Source organism: Triticum dicoccoides, chromosome 3A, assembly GCF_002162155.2.
Source record: "Triticum dicoccoides isolate Atlit2015 ecotype Zavitan chromosome 3A, WEW_v2.0, whole genome shotgun sequence".
Taxonomy (NCBI): domain Eukaryota; kingdom Viridiplantae; phylum Streptophyta; class Magnoliopsida; order Poales; family Poaceae; genus Triticum; species Triticum dicoccoides.
Window position 1 is genome coordinate 264072275 of NC_041384.1, and position 17300 is coordinate 264089574.

Genomic DNA, 17300 nt, shown 5'->3' on the forward strand with positions numbered 1-17300 from the left:
CTCCCCGATCCAGATTGGATCGGGGGAACGAACCCCGTCGCCCCCTGCGCCCCGACGCCAGCCCGCCACACGCCGGACCGCCCCGCCGCCACACGACGCCGCCCCGTCCTCTCATCCTCCCCGACCAGCCACCCAGGGCAACGGCGCCCCTCGCCGCACACCTGACGCGCCCGGAGCTCGTCCTCGCCGGAGCGCTCCATCGCCGGCCTGCCTCCTTTACGTCGTCGTCGTCCCCATCCTCCTCCCCAAAGGCTCCACCGAGCCTCGCCGACCCTCTTCTCTGCAACGCCGGTGAGGCCACGGCCTCCCTCTCCTCTTCTTCCCTCTCTGTTGCATGTCACCGGCCCGCACCCCGTTTGCCCCTGCTCGACCCAAAGCGCGCGCCCATGCGCTCCCGTGCGCCCTCGCGCACGCGACTAGCGCCATCCAGCCGCAGCCACGACGCCCGTCGCCCCTTGCTGCCTGCGCCCGCTGCCGTCTCTACCCTGTGACACCTGGCCGTGTCCGCCCGGGTCGCCGCCGTCGTCCGGGGACTCATCCCACTCCCGCTGCGTCCGCCGTCCGCTGCGGCGGCCCTCTCCGCCACCGCGGCCGCCCTGGCCTCTGGCCTCGTCCTGCCGCTCCCTGCGGGCGAGCGCCCGCACAGCCGCCCGTCGCCCCCATCCCGTGTGGGCTCCGGCGCGTGCCCGCAGCCAGTTACGCCCGCTAGGCCTCTGAGCCATTGACAAGGGGGCCCTGCCCCAGAATGTTTTAATAAAGAAAAAGAAAAAAATATATTAATTAATTAATTAATTAATTAATGGATTAATTAAGTTAATTAATCATGTTTAATTAATCTAATTAACTAGTTAGTCTACTTAGACAGTAATTAGTTTAACCTAAACCCTAATCAACCTAACAGTGTATGACAGGTGGGTCCCACTGGGCCCACACGTCAGTTTGACTAGTCAACACCTCTGTTGACTGCTGATGTCATGCTGATGTCATGATGACGTCAGCAAACACTGTTATGGATAATGTTGAATTAAATTAAATTAATTAAAATTCTAAAAATGATTTAAATATTTTAAAATTAATATAAAATAAACCGTAGCTCGGATGGAAAAACTTTGTACATGAAAGTTGCTCAGAACAACGAGACGAATCCGGATACGCAGTCCGTTCGTCCGCCACACACCCCTAACCTATCAAACCCGCAACTTTCCCCCTCCGGCTCCTCTGCTCGAAAACACGAAACACCGGGGATATTTTCCCGAATGTTTCCCCCCTTAACCGGTACGACCTCATACCACGCTAGGGCACGCCTAGCATCGTTACTTGTCTTGTCATGCATCGATATGCATCTGTTTACATGTATTCATTGTTTCTTCCCCCTCTTCTCTCCGGTAGACTACGAGACCGACACTGCTGCTGCCCAGTTCGACTACGGAGTTGACGACCTCTCTCTCTTGCCAGAGCAACCAGGCAAGCCCCCCCACTTGATCACCAGATATCGCCTATTCTACTCTATACTGCTTGCATTAGAGTAGTGTAGCATGTTACTGCTTTCTGATTATACCTATCCTGATGCATAGCCTGTCCTTGATACTACTGTTGTTACCTTTACCTGCAATCCTATATGCTTAGTATAGGATGCTAGTATTTTCATCTGTGGCCCTACATTCTTGTCCATCTGCCGTGCTATACTATCGGGCCGTGATCACTCGGGAGGTGATCACGGGTATATACTATATACTTTATACATGATACATGTGGAGACTAAAGTCGGGTCGACTGGTGGAGCACCCGCGAGTGGATCTTTGAGGCGGAGCGGCAGGGCAGGTTGAGACCGCCTAGGAGAGAGGTGGGCCTGGCCCTGTTCGGCGTTCGCGGATACTTAACACGCTTAACGAGATCTTGGTATTTGATCTGAGTTGGCTACGAGCCTATACGCACTAACCATCTACGTGGGAGTAGTTATGGGTATCCCGGCGTCGTGGTATCAGCCGAAGCACTTCGTGACGCCAGCGACTGAGTGGCGCGCGCCGGATTGGAACGTAAGCCTGCTCTTGTATTAAGGGGGCTAGTTCTGCTTTCGGCCACGTATGCAACGTGCAGGTGTGCTATGGGCGATGGGCCCAGACCCCTGTGCGCTTAGGTTTAGACCGGCGTGCTGGCCTCTCTGTTGAGCCTAGGTGGGGCTGTGACGTGTTGACCTTTCGAGGCTGGGCATGACCCAGGAAAGTGTGTCCGGCCAGATGGGATCGAGCGTGTTGGGTAAGTTGGTGCACCCCTGCAGGGAAGTTAATCTATTTGAATAGCCGTGATCTTTGGTAACAGGACGACTTGGAGTTGTACCTTGACCTTATGACAACTAGAACCGGATACTTAATAAAGCACACCCTTCCAAGTTCCACAGACAACCCGGTGATCGCTTTTCTACAGGGCGACGAGGAGAGGATCGCCGGGTAGGATTATGCTATGCGATGCTACTGGAGATGCTACTTGGAGTTGCTACTGGAGATGCTACTTGGAGTTGCTACTTGGAGATGCTACTTGGAGGACTTCAATCTACTCTCTTCTACACGCTTCAAGACGGAGGCTGCTAGAAGCGTAGTATTCGATAGGACTAGCTATCCCCCTCTTATTCTGGCATTCTGCAGTTCAGTCCACTGATATGGCCTTCTTACACATATACCCATGCATATGTAGTGTAGTTCCTTGCTTGCGAGTACTTTGGATGAGTACTCACGGTTGCTTTCTCCCCCCTTTTTCCCCCTTTCCTTTCTTTTTGGTTGTCGCAACCAGATTCTGGAGCCCTGGAGCCAGACACCACCGTCGACGACGACTCCTACTAGACCGGAGGTGCCTACTACTACGTGCTGCCCGCTGACGACGACCAGGAGTGGTTAGGAGGATCCCAGGCAGGAGGCATGCGCCTCTTTCGATCTGTATCCCAGTTTGTGCTAGCCATCTTATGGCAACTTGTTTAACCTATGTTTGTACTCAGATATTGTTGCTTCCGCTGACTCGTCTATGATCGAGCACTTGTATTCGAGCCCTCGAGGCCCCTGGCTTGTATTATGATGCTTGTATGACTTATTTTATTTGTAGAGTTGTGTTGTGATATCTTCCTGTGAGTCCCTGATCTTGATCGTACACGTTTGCGTGTATGATTAGTGTATGATTGAATCGGGGGCGTCACAAGTTGGTATCAGAGCCAACTGCCTGTAGGAATCCCCTTTCCAACTCCTTGGCCGAAGTTGAGTCTAGAAGCCGAAAACTGTTTTACTAACTTGGCTGTGCGGCCCCTGGGCCCACGTCGCCATTGGGTGGTATTAGGATCTTTTATTCCTTGTGCATACTCTGGGATTCTAATCTCTCTTCTATTCGGGTTAAATGATTTTGCTGAAACCTAACTCTAGGTTCTCGTTATCACTTCCTGCCGGAGAGCCCCTTCATTACAGATGATCGACCGCTTCAACAGAAGATTCTGACAATACTCTCCGATGTTTCCCCCGAGACAATTGTGCCCTTCGCCGTTGCAATTCCATACCACCGATAAATCCCTATGGAAAGCTACATACACTTGTCATCCATAACTTCATTCCCAGTTGATCTTGTTATTACAAGATACCTCGAAAATTCTCTCTATTATTCCGAGAATACTTTGTACCTACTGCCTTGCCGTTCGTTATCCACATATACACCCCTATGGATAATTACTCGCACTTACCGAGTATCCGCCCATCCCTAGTTGTTTGTGTGTTTCACTAAGTTCTTCAAAATAATATCCAAACTTCCGAAAATCCTGAGTAGCCTATTGCTCTTGAAATTCTTGCTTGCTTGCATTATGGTTAATCCCATAAGTCTAGTAATCTTATTGGCATCCTTTGTCACTATTATTTTAAGTTCGTTGATTATATATGTGTGCGAATGCATACAATCATCAGTTGATCCTGATAACTTACCTTTCCGGCTTAGACGTCATTTTGAACATGAGCTGGTTCTCGACAAAACTATCTGTCGTCGATTGTGCCTCTGGTATATACAATTGATGCATCCTTGATCAGAACGTCTGCTTCTGATCTTTGTTTTGGAAATCATAATTCCTTTGCATTTAAGCTTTGAATTATTCAGATGATTCCATAACTCGTTGCATTCGCATTCTTTCTTCCTCTGATTGAGTATCGATACTCACCTCAGCTCCATTGTGGATCGCCTTATCCACTGTTGGATTATTATATCCGATAGTGTCCTTCATAATTAATCACCTTGTGAGTCCTTCTCCGATACATAATGCCTTTGTTAAATTGTATCCTTTCCTTTTGTCATCCATGCTCTGCTTTCGAGCTGGTGATACTTACTCTTGAAGCTTATGGTATATGTTCGCAAGAAGCCCCGATGGGATTGAACCTACGCCTTCCCTCATCGGCGTGAACCCGAAAGATTTCACGAGTCATACTTATCTGGTATTGCACCAGGTAAAACTTTCAACAACTAATGTCATCTTCGAAATACGAGAGGTGAATGGAAGATTATGCATTGAGGAAGTGGAAGTCGACCTTGAACCTTGTGTTCATGCCCATGGACGCGATGTATATCCTATCATGGAAGCTTCTTGTAATAATAACTATTTCCTTGATAACTAACATATGGTATCTGTGAATTGATCCCTTGCAACCGTGGTTCCGACCATGATTGTTCTTCTTTGATTCCATTTCTCGGACAAGTTAAAACAATTGTCTTCTATGGATCAATACACCCGTCCAATCTTTACTTTGATCTTGTGTCGAGTATTACCCCCTGGTATCTCAAGATTATCATGGAACTGCATAACTTCTTATGAGTTCTTCATCAAGTGCTACCTTCCCACTGATTCCAATTTTTCACGGGCTCTGAGTTATTATACACTCAAAGACACCGATAACTGAATCGAGTTTGCATTGCGATTCAACAAGTATTTGAACCCATCACTGCTTACAAATTTATTAATCCTTCAAGTCATTCCTAGCCTGATCGGCTATATCATTATCGAGCTAATTTTAACTGTGCTACCCGGTCCTTCTTCCCGGAGCACAATTTTCGACGATGAACTAACCTTACGTCGATCATCATCGTCATATCATTTCGCCTTGAACAACAAGCTTGGTTTCGAGTTTGTGTCGTACCCTTGGTTCCAATAACCTTTCACTTTATCATTACTTTGACTTGATGTCGTCGCCAATCGATTACATCTTCATGAACTCTCGCGACAAATGTGTCGTGAATATCATCAACATTCTGAGCTCTTCCAAGAGATCTATTGAAATCATGATGAGAAATACCATCCTTGCCCTCGATGATTGGTGTTATCAGTGACCACTTTATTGCCTTCCGTTCAACACAAACTTGTTCGTGTTTCGTGTTATACCTTGAGATCCTTACTATCCAACATTTGTTCTTCTTTAGCTTGGAGTATTACCATCTTTTATGACAAGAATGTCATGAGGATTACTCCACCTCTTAAGAATTCTTGGTATAGTGATACTTCTCACCATCACCATTCTTTCTTGGTTCCCATGTTGATTCCAACCGGGGTACCCACAAGTGAACGGTGTTGGTTGGATTCTGCACTTCTAGCAACCCTATTGCTTTGGAGTTAATGATTGATAATTCATTCTTAGCCTATCGGTTACTAAACCACCATTCCGACGTTGATCATGCTACTGTAAGCCCACATTACGGTTGCACCTTTCAACGGATGTTTAATTGGGAGTGTTTTTCTTTGTTCACATACTTGTGGAAATGCATCCTTTTGGAAACCTCGGTGAATTGTCGCTGAGATCATCAGCTACCATCTTATCCCTTCATGGGTTTAATGATGAGCTCCTATTTCGGAACTCCCTTCCGTAGTAGATTTCCCGAGAATCTTACAATGTCATCTCGTCAATTTGTTTTGCACCTTTCCTTCTCAGGCATCCTGAGTCCAAGGTATCCTAACACCGATCAAATCTGAATCTCAGTCAGATATGATGGTTGGAACATTTTTCCAAGAGTTATAACACTGGTCTTTTATGACCCGGTAACATGATGTCATGCCTAGCACCCCCCCTGGGTGGAGGACCTATCGTTATAATTTCTTTTGCAAGGACAACCATTCTTCCTAGAGGAAATTGTAAGACCTATTTTATAAGTTGTTCCTCGTGGCTCCTTTTTGTTTTCAAAGTTTGATCTTCCTGTTGACCATGTCAATGCTATCTCGAAGCATGTCTGTGGTACTCCGATTTTCGACAAGAACATTTGAAGCCCAATGCTAAATGTTTCCTTGCTGAATTATCCAGACACCGTTGTATGGGTAATACCATGAAATCCCTTCCCCTTACCTTAATGGTTTTCTACTTTATATCCTGTCATGGATATCTTGCTCTGCTTGTCCTTGGGAAGGATATCTCCTTGAAATATGTGTTTAAACATATTTTCCCTTCCATTGTTCTGTTTAATCTGATGATCATATTTTCCTTCCATTGGTTTGTTTGAACCTTTTCTATGATCTATATGATATAAGCAGTAATAATCCACTGCTTGTGCAAACACCTCGAGGTACAACTCTGTCAGTAAGACCCTGTTACTATTGTTGATGACATTCCGGTAGCCACCGATGGACGAGAACCTTGCCTATTGGTCCGCCTCGTTCAACGAGCGGGAAAATGGTTCTCTTCGTCCCTCGCCCTTGGTACCAACGTTGTTGCCGACATAACTGACATGGTACTCTCTGACATGCCTTGCTATCATGACCGTGCAAGATGTCACTGCTCCTATTTAAAAAAACACATGGTGGGCCCATAACCCACAGTTCCACAGGATCGAAACCTGACTGTCCTGTACACCCCCCTATTCCCTAAGTTATTCCTCGTGCGTGGCCTCGTATGTAATTCATGGGCCACCGTCCTAGTGATCTATTCTGATATCAGACGCAATACTTACTCTCGCTACTCTGAACCCCTTTCTCACTCTGGTTCAGGCTTCGAGCAACTATCTATCCGCTTGGAGCCTCTTATGGTACCTTTGTACCTTACTCTCGAGTTATTTCATATGTTCAACTCGAGAGATAATCTTATACTCATTCATGGGTTAACCCCAGATTGTTTCCCTCAGAAGCATTATGTCGTAGTGAGCTGCCCCTTATCCTTTCGTAAGTATGATGGAGTTCCCGAAGAAATGATGACAAGTTTATCATGATGCATTGGAATAAAGAATTGAAGACATCAAAGAAAGGGATTAACTTCTTCGAGAAGATCCATTAGAATATCGTAACCAGAACTTTCCCCCTTACTCCCCTCTTAAATCTCGGGACGAGATTTCTTGTAGTGGAGGAGAATTGTGACGCCCGGATAATTAAGCTACAGTGATCCCATGCTAATGGTGCCACGTCACCACGATTACTGCTGCTAAGCTATCATTAGGACAAAACCGGTCCAAAATTCAAAATTCAAATTAATGATAACAATAAAAGTTTTCAAAAATTAAAACAAAAATGTTTGGATTGTACTAAGTATTACAAAGGTAATAATGGTGCAACAAACCCATTTTTATAAAATGCCTAAGTAATTTAAAACGATTTAGAACAGAAAAGTAAAATAAATAAAAAGTATAAAAAAACAGAAAAACAAACTATCAAGAATAAAATGGGCCACCCCCTCCACTAGGCCATGGCCCAGCTAACCGGCTAGGCTACTAACTAGCCGGCCCAACCGTGCCCTCTACTCCCCCCCTGGATGCCCGAAACCCTAGCCCCACTCGCTCACTTCCCCCCCTCCCGCATGACGCCCACTCCGCTCGCTCTCCCCCCTCCTCCCCGATCCAGATCGGATCGGGGGAACGAACCCCGTCGCCCCCTGCGCCCCGACGCCAGCCCGGCACACGCCGGACCGCCCCGCCGCCACACGACGCCGCCCTGTCCTCTCATCCTCCCCGACCAGCCACCCAGGGCAACAGCGCCCCTCGCCGCACGCCTGACGCGCCCGGAGCTCGTCCTCGCCGGAGCGCTCCATCGTCGGCCTGCCTCCTCTACGTCGTCGTCGTCCCCATCCTCCTCCCCAAAGGCTCCACCGAGCCTCGCCGACCCTCTTATCTGCAACGCCGGTGAGGCCACGGCCTCCCTCTCCTCTTCTTCCCTCTCTGTTGCACGTCACCGTCCTGCACCCCGTTTGCCCCTGCTCGACCTAGAGCGCGCGCCCATGCGCTCCCGTGCGCCCTCGCGCACGCGACTAGCGCCATCCAGCCACAGCCACGACGCCCGTCGCCCCTTGCTGCCTGTGCCCGCCGCCGTCTCTACCCTGTGACACCTGGCCGTGTCTGCCCGGGTCGCCGCCATCGTCCGGGGCCTCATCCCACTCCCGCTGCGTCCGCCGTCCGCTACGGCGGCCCTCTCCGCCACCGCGGCCGCCCTGGCCTCTGGCCTCGTCCCGCCACTCCCTGCGGGCGAGCGCCCGCACAGCCGCCCGTCGCCCCTATCCCGTGTGGGCTCGGGCGCGTGCCCGTAGCCAGTTACGCCCGCTAGGCCTCTGAGCCACTGACAAGGGGGCCCTGCCCCAGAATGTTTTAATAAAGAAAAAGAAAAAAAAGAAAAATAAATTATTAATTAATTAATTAATTAGTGGATTAATTAAGTTAATTAATCATGTTTAATTAATCTAATTAACTAGTTAGTTTACTTAAACAGTAATTAGTTTAACCTAAACCCTAATCAACCTAACAGTGTATGACAGGTGGGTCCCACTGGGCCCACACGTCAGTTTGACTAGTCAACACCTCTGTTGACTGCTGATGTCATGCTGATGTCATGATGACTTCAGCAAACACTGTTATGGATAATGTTGAATTAAATTAAATTAATTAAAATTCTAAAAATGATTTAAATATTTTAAAATTAATATAAAATAAACCGTAGCTCGGATGGAAAAACTTTGTACATGAAAGTTGCTCAGAACAATGAGACGAATCCGGATACACAGTCCGTTCGTCCTCCACACACCCCTAACCTATCAAACCCGCAACTTTCCCCCTCCGGCTCCTCTGCCCGAAAACACGAAACACCGGGGATATTTTCCCGAATGTTTCCCCCCTTAACCGGTACCACCTCATACCACGCTAGGGCACGCCTAGCATCGTTACTTGTCGATCGATGCATCTGTTTACATGGTATTCATTGTTTCTTCCCCCTCTTCTCTCGGGTAGACTACAAGACCGACACTGCTGCTGCCCAGTTCGACTACGGAGTTGACGACCTCTCTCTCTTGCCAGAGCAACCAGGCAAGCCCCCCCCCCTTGATCACCAGATATCGCCTATTCTACTCTATACTGCTTGCATTAGAGTAGTGTAGCATGTTACTGCTTTCTGATTATACCTATCCTGATGCATAGCCTATCCTTGATACTACTTTTGTTACCTTTACCTGCAATCCTATATGCTTAGTATAGGATGCTAGTATTTTCATCTGTGGCCCTACATTCTTGTCCATCTACCGTGCTATACTATCGGGCCGTGATCACTCGGGAGGTGATCACGGGTATATACTATATACTTTATACATGATACATGTGGAGACTAAAGTCGGGTCGGCTGGTGGAGCACCCGCGGGTGGATCATTGAGGCGGAGCGGCAGGGCAGGTTGAGACCGCCTAGGAGAGAGGTGGGCCTGGCCCTGTTCGGCGTTCGCGGATACTTAACACGCATAACGAGATCTTGGTATTTGATCTGAGTTGGCTATGAGCCTATACGCACTAACCATCTACGTGGGAGTAGTTATGGGTATCCCGGCGTCGTGGTATCAGCCGAAGCACTTCGTGACGCCAGCGACTGAGTGGCGCGCGCCGGATTGGAACGTAAGCCTGCTCTTGTATTAAGGGGGCTAGTTCTGCTTTTGGCCGCGTACGCAACGTGCAGGTGTGCTATGGGCGATGGCCCAGACCCCTATGCGCTAAGGTTTAGACCAGCGTGCTAGCCTCTCTGTTGAGCCTAGGTGGGGCTGCGACGTGTTGATCTTCTGAGGCCGGGCATGACCCAGGAAAGTGTGTCCGGCCAAATGGGATCGAGCGTGTTGGGTAAGTTGGTGCACCCCTGCAGGGAAGTTAATCTATTCGAATAGCCATGATCTTCGGTAACAGGACGACTTGGAGTTGTACCTTGACCTTATGACAACTAGAACCGGATACTTAATAAAACACACCCTTCCAAGTTCCACAGACAACCCGGTGATCGCTTTTCTACAGGGCGACGAGGAGAGGATCGCCGGGTAGGATTATGCTATGCGATGCTACTGGAGATGCTACTTGGAGTTGCTACTGGAGATGCTACTTGTAGTTGCTACTTGGAGATGCTACTTGGAGGACTTCAATCTACTCTCTTCTACATGCTTCAAGACGGAGGCTGCTAGAAGCGTAGTCTTCGATAGGACTAGCTATCCCCCTCTTATTCCGCCATTCTGCAGTTCAGTCCACTGATATGGCCTTCTTACACATATACCCATGCATATGCAGTGTAGTTCCTTGCTTGCGAGTACTTTGGATGAGTACTCACGGTTGCTTTCTCCCCCCCTTTTTCCCCCTTTCCTTTCTTTTTGGTTGTCGCGACCAGATTCTGGAGCCCTGGAGCCAGACACCACCGTCGACGACGACTCCTACTACACCAGAGGTGCCTACTACTACGTGCTGCCCGCTGACGACGACCAGGAGTAGTTAGGAGGATCCCAGGCAGGAGGCCTGCGCCTCTTTCGACCTGTATCCCAGTTTGTGCTAGCCATCTTATGGCAACTTGTTTAACCTATGTATGTACTCAGATATTGTTGCTTCCGCTGACTCGTCTATGATTGAGCACTTGTATTCGAGCCCTCGAGGCCCCTGGCTTGTATTATGATGCTTGTATGACTTATTTTATTTGTAGAGTTGTGTTGTGATATCTTCCCGTGAGTCCCTGATCTTGATCGTACACGTTTGCATGTATGATTAGTGTACGATTGAATCGGGGGCGTCACAGATGCCCGGTTGGCATTCCACCTTTCTTCTTCAACAACTATAGGTTAGTTTCGGTTGATCCTAAGTTTTTGATTATTCACATGATGTTTGCTATTCTTAGATGTAATTTTATTTTGGTTTGCTTGCTGTTTGAATAAAATGCCAAGATCTTAAATTATTAAATGTTAGAGAGTCTTCACATAGTTGCATAATTATTCGACTACTCATTGATCTTCACTTATATCATTCGGAGTAGTTTGTCATTTTCTCTAGTGCTTCACTTATATCTTTTAGAGCATGGTGGTAGTTTTATTTTGAAGAAATAGATGAACTCTCATGCTTCATTTAGATTATTTTGAGAGTCTTAAATAGCATGGTAATTTGCTTAAAATCCTAATATGCTAGGTATTCAAGAATAATAAAATTCTCTTATGAGTGTGTTGAATACTATGAGAAGTTTGATACTTGATAATTGTTTTGAGATATGGAGATGGTGATATTAGAGTCATGCTAGTTGAGTAGTTGTGAATTTGAGAGATACTTGTGTTGAAGTTTGTGATTCTCGTAGCATTCACATGTGGTGAACCGTTATGTGATGAAGTCGGAGCATGATTTATTTATTGATTGTCTTCCTTATGAGTGGCGGTCGGGGACGAGCGATGGTCTTTTCCTAACAATCTATCCCCCTAGGAGCATGTGTGTAATACTTTGCTTTGATAAGTTCTAGACTTTTGCAATAAGTATATGATTTCTTTATGACTAATGTTGAGTCCATGGATTATACGCACTCTCACCCTTCCACCTTTGCTAGCCTCTCTAATACCGCGCACCTTTCGCCGGTATCATACACCCACCATATACCTTCCTCAAAACAGCCACCATACCTACCTATTATGGCATTTCCATAGCCATTCCGAGATATATTGCCATGCAACTTTCCACCGTTCCGTTTATTGTGACACACTCCATCATTGTCATATTGCATATCCCGGTACACCGCCGGAGGCATTCATATAGAGTCATATTTTGTTCTAAGTATCGAGTTGTAATTGTTGAGTTGTAAGAAAAATAAAAGTGTGATGATCATCATTATTAGAGCATTGTTCTAGTGAGGAAAGAATGATGGAGACTATGATTCCCCCACAAGTCGGGATGAGACTCCGGACGAAAAAAAAGAGAGGCCATAAAAAAAGAGAAAAGGGCCAAATAAAAAAATGAGAGAAAAAGAGAGAAGGGACAGTGTTACTATCCTTTTACCACACTTGTGCTTCAAAGTAGCACCATGATCTTCATAGTAGAGAGTCTCTCATGTTATCACTTTCATATACTAGTGGGAATCTTTCATTATAGAACTTGGCTTGTATATTCCAATGATGGGCTTCCTCAAATTGCCCTAGGTCTTCATGAGCAAGCAAGTTGGATGCACACCCACTTAGTTTCTTTTTGAGCTTTCATATACTTATAGCTCTAGTGCATCCGTTGCATGGCAATCCCTACTCACTCACATTGATATCTATTGATGGGCATCTCCATATCCCGTTGATACGCCTAGTTGATGTGAGACTATCTTCTCCCTTTTTGTCTTCTCCACAACCACCATTCTATTCCACCTATAGTGCTATGTCCATGGCTCACGCTCATGTATTGCGTGAAGATTGAAAAAGTTTTCAAAAAAGTTAGAGTACGAAACAATTGCTTGGCTTGTCATCGGGGTTGTGCATGATTTAAATATTTTGTGTGGTGAAGATAGAGCATAGCCAGACTATATGATTTTGTAGGGATAACTTTCTTTGGCCATGTTACTTTGAGAAGACATAATTGCTTTGTTAGTATGCTTGAAGTATTATTATTTTTATGTCAATATAAACTTTTGTCTTTAATCTTTCTAATCTGAATATTCATATCACAATTAAGAAGATTTGCATTGAAATTATGCCAAGTAGCACTCCGCATCAAAAATTCTCTTTTTATCATTTACCTACTCGAGGACGAGCAGGAATTAAGCTTGGGATGCCTGATACGTCTCCAATGTATCTATAATTTTTAATTGCTCCATGCTATATTATCTACTGTTTTGGGCAATATTTGGCTTTATTATCCACTTTTATATTACTTTTGGGACTAACCTATTAACCGGAGGCCCAGCCCAGATTTGCTGTTATTTGCCTATTTCAGTGTTTCGAAGAAAAGGAATATCAAACAGAGTCGAAATGGAACGAAATCAACTGGAGAAGTTATTTTTGGAAGGAAACCTACCGGATAGACTTGAACCCTACGTCAGAAGATGAAGGGGGAGCTCACGAGGGTAGGGGCGCGCCCACCCCCCTAGGGCGCGCCCCCTGCCTCGTGCCCCCCCTTCGGTCCACCGACGTTCCTCCTGCACCCATATATTCCTACGTAACCTAAACCTTCCAGAATAGAGATTAGATCGGGAGTTCCGCCGCCAGAAGCCTCCGTACCCACCAAAAGTCAATCGGGACCCTGTTCCGGCACCCTGCCAGAGGGGGTATCCCTCACCGGTGGCCATCTTCATCATCCCGGTGCTCTCTATGACGAGGAGGGAGTAGTTCTCCCTCGGGGCTGAGGGTATGTACCAGTAGCTATGTGTTTGATCTCTCTCTCTCGTGTTCTTGAGATGATACGATCTTGATGTATCGCGAGCTTTGCTATTATAGTTGGATCCTGTGTTTCTCCTCCCCCTCTTCTCTCTTCTAATGGATTGAGTTTCCCCTTTGAAGTTATCTTATCGGATTGAGTCTTTAAAGATTTGAGAACACTTGATGTATGTCTTGCCGTGCGTATCTGTGGTGACAATGGGATATCACGTGCCACGTGATGTATGTTTTGGTGATCAACTTGCGGGTTCCGCCCATGAACCTATGCATAGGGGTTGGCACACGTTTTCGTCGTGATTCTCCTGTAGGAACTTTGGGGCACTCTTTGAGGTCCTTTGTGTTGGTTGAATAGATGAATCTGAGATTCAGTGACGCATATCGTATAATCATACCCACAGATACCTGAGACATTGGAGTATCTAGGTGACATTAGGGTTTTGGTTGATTTGTGTCTTAAGGTGTTATTCTAGTACGAACTATAGGGCTATTTGTGACACCTATAGGAATAGCCCAACGGATTGATTGGAAAGAATAACTTTGAGGTGGTTTCGTACCCTACCATAATCTCTTCGATCGTTCTCTACTATTAGTGACTTTGGAGTGACTCTTTGTTGCATGTTGAGGGATAGTTATGTGATCCAATTATGTTATACTTGTTGAGGGAACTTACACTAGCGAAAGTATGAACCCTAGGCCTTATTTCCATACATTTCAATACCGTTTAAGCTCACTTTTATCATTAGTTACCTTGCTGTTTTTATTATTCCAGATGACAAATACCTTTATCTACCATCCATATACCACTTGTATCACCATCTCTTCGCTGAACTAGTGCACCTATACAATTTACCATTGTATTGGGTGTGTTGGGGACACAAGAGACTCTTTGTTATTTGGTCGCAGGGTTGCTTGAGAGAGACCATCTTCATCCTACGCCTCCTACAGATTGATAAACCTTAGGTCATCCACTTGAGGGAAATTTTCTACTGTCCTACAAACCTCTGCACTTGGAGGCCCAACAAGGTCTACAAGAAGAAGGTTGTGTAGTAGACATCACATGTTAGTTACTCAATCGGTTCGGCCCGTCAGTGGATCCTCATCCGTAGTATACTCCCTTTGTTTTTATTTACTCCGCATAAAATGGAGGGAGTGGTAGTGTAAATGACGTGGGCAGGGGAGGGGGAGGGACGTCAGTTTGCTCTCAACTGCGGTCCCACAAGCGAGCGAAAACGCAAGACGAAGCGCCTTCCATTCGGTGAGCGACGTGGAGGGTCCAGCATGCCGGGCTGCAATGTAAACGCGACAAGAGCGATGTACAGTCAAAACCGATTGACTGGTCATCACCGGAACCACTATTCACATCAGAACCTTCGCTGCTCGGCCTACGCTAGCCACTGCCCTAAAACCACACCTAATCTCCAGCGCCTTGCCCCACCTTTCGATCCCTTAGCCTGCATCAAGCGTCCCCTAGTTCGCCGGAAAGCCATGGTGCGCCGCAAGATCATGTACTACAAGATGCTGACGCTGGAGCGCCGCACAGAATCGCGGCGGTAGTCGGTGCCACAGACCTCCTTTCCCAAGTTCGCTTTGCGGCAGGCCAATCCCCGTGTTCTCTAGAGCCAAGCTACGAGGAGGAGGAAGCCGATCCAATGTTCATGTTGGAGGTCATGGCGCAGAAGGCCCCCAATTGGTATGAGACGATGGACGTCGACTTCGTACCAGCGTACGAGTCCCCAATGGTGCAGGCGGACCAGCGGTTCAACCTAGCGATACTAAAGGAGGACCAGGAGGCAGAGGCTCTACTCAACGCGGAGCGCGCGCATGCCGCTGCCATCGAGGCTCTCCTGAAGGCGGAACCGGATGTCGTAGATGTGAACCGGGCGGCGAAGGCTCAACTTGAGGCGGAGCACATGGATGCCGCTGCCATCGAGACCCTGCTGCAGGCGGAATCGAACATCCTGGACTTGAACCGGGCGGAAGAGGCTCAACTCGACGCAGAGCGTGCGGATGCCGCTCTCATCGAGGCCCTCCTGCAGGCGGAACAGGACGTCTTGGACTTGAACCGGGTGGCAGAGGCTCGACTCGACGCGGAGCACCCGGATGCCGCTGCTATCGAGGCCCTCCTGCAGGCGGAACCGGACATCCTCAACTTGAACCGGGCGGTGCTCTCGTCCATGCAGAGCGCCCGCACACTCCAGGTGAACGAGTAGCTGGAGGCCACGGACAACCACGGTGCAGAGACACATGTCGGTAGCTACGGCTGGTTCGCGCCGGCAGACAAAGACGACAAGGCTGTCTTGTTCCGTGAGCAGTGATAGTTTTTCTTTATGTTGTTGTTTTTATGGATCTTTTGCCATGTAAAAACATATATTGTTATGTAAGTCACCTGACTTGGGTCAGTCTACCATTTCATGCGGTTGGATGAATATCCTACGTCTCCTAACCCTTCTTCCTCACCTCTTCTTCTTCCCCAACAGACCACCGCACGGGCCGTACGGATGCTCCCCAACATGCGGTTAGATAAACATACTCCATGAAAAAAAATTATGTGTCAGCTGTAGGATGGCTAAGTTCGGTTTGTTCACATGCGATAGCACGTGTCAGTGAGGGTGCGTTCCCTTGGATGGGTTTGCGGCGTGCATGAGCGACTATGTGAGGGTGCAGTGCGACCACGGCGTGTAGGAGCGACCGCGTGAGGGTGCGGTGCGACCTTGACAGCCGTGCACAAGTGTACCTCCTTTTCATTTTGAAAACTTTAGGCAAGCTTGGAAAAAATGTGTGGTGAAGTATGGCAATGCAAGGCCTAGACCCAAACAGGATAAGTACGTACTACGTACTAGGAGTACTAGTGTTAAAAAAGAAAGGCGGGGATTTCCTTCACGGGATTAATCGATATAAATCCTCGTTTAACGTGTCAATTAATGCGTATTTTTTTCTCGAAAGCCCAAAGAGCTAACCATCTCACTCCTCATCGCTTGATTAATGTAGCGCCATGCAAACCAACCTTCTCACTTCCGCATGCATGCAGGGGATATTAATGTCCTTGGTTGCTAGTATGAGGCAAACCCCATCAATTTTTCCTCGATTAGTGTTAGTGGCCTTTTGCAAATTGTAATTTTGATATACTGGCCTTATGTACAAAAAAAATGGAGGTAGTAACTATATTTGACTTCCTTGCCCATTGCGGTGACATCAATGATATCTCGAACGTTGTGGTTTGGCGAAGTGCGTTCGCCGGAGAACACCATTAAGGGAGACCATGGTAAGTCGTTCGCAAGTGCCGCCTGCAAGCCGAGACAACCGCCTTATTTGCATCCAGGAAGTCCGTTAAACCAAAGGACGCGTAAATGTACTAGTACTACTCATACACAATAGCGTCGTCCGTCCAGCTTAGTGTGGTGAGATGGTTTCTCGAAGAAGACGATGGAGAAGTGGAGTCAGCGAAGAGTGAAATGATGGTTGCTTCATCCGTGCTTTGTGATTTGACACCTCACCTCTTTGTGATTTGTGATAGAAGGGACATGGGAGTAGACTCTTTGCTCTATACTGTACATGCGTCCAAGAACGAGAGAAAGAGGAGAGACGTTGCATTTGCTATTCCTTCAATCAATCAATCAATCAGGGAGCTTCGGTTCCATCCTTTTGGCTTTGGCAACACCGTCCACAATGGTTCCCACGATGCCAAAAGCTATTTTCACATTTGGCTACACA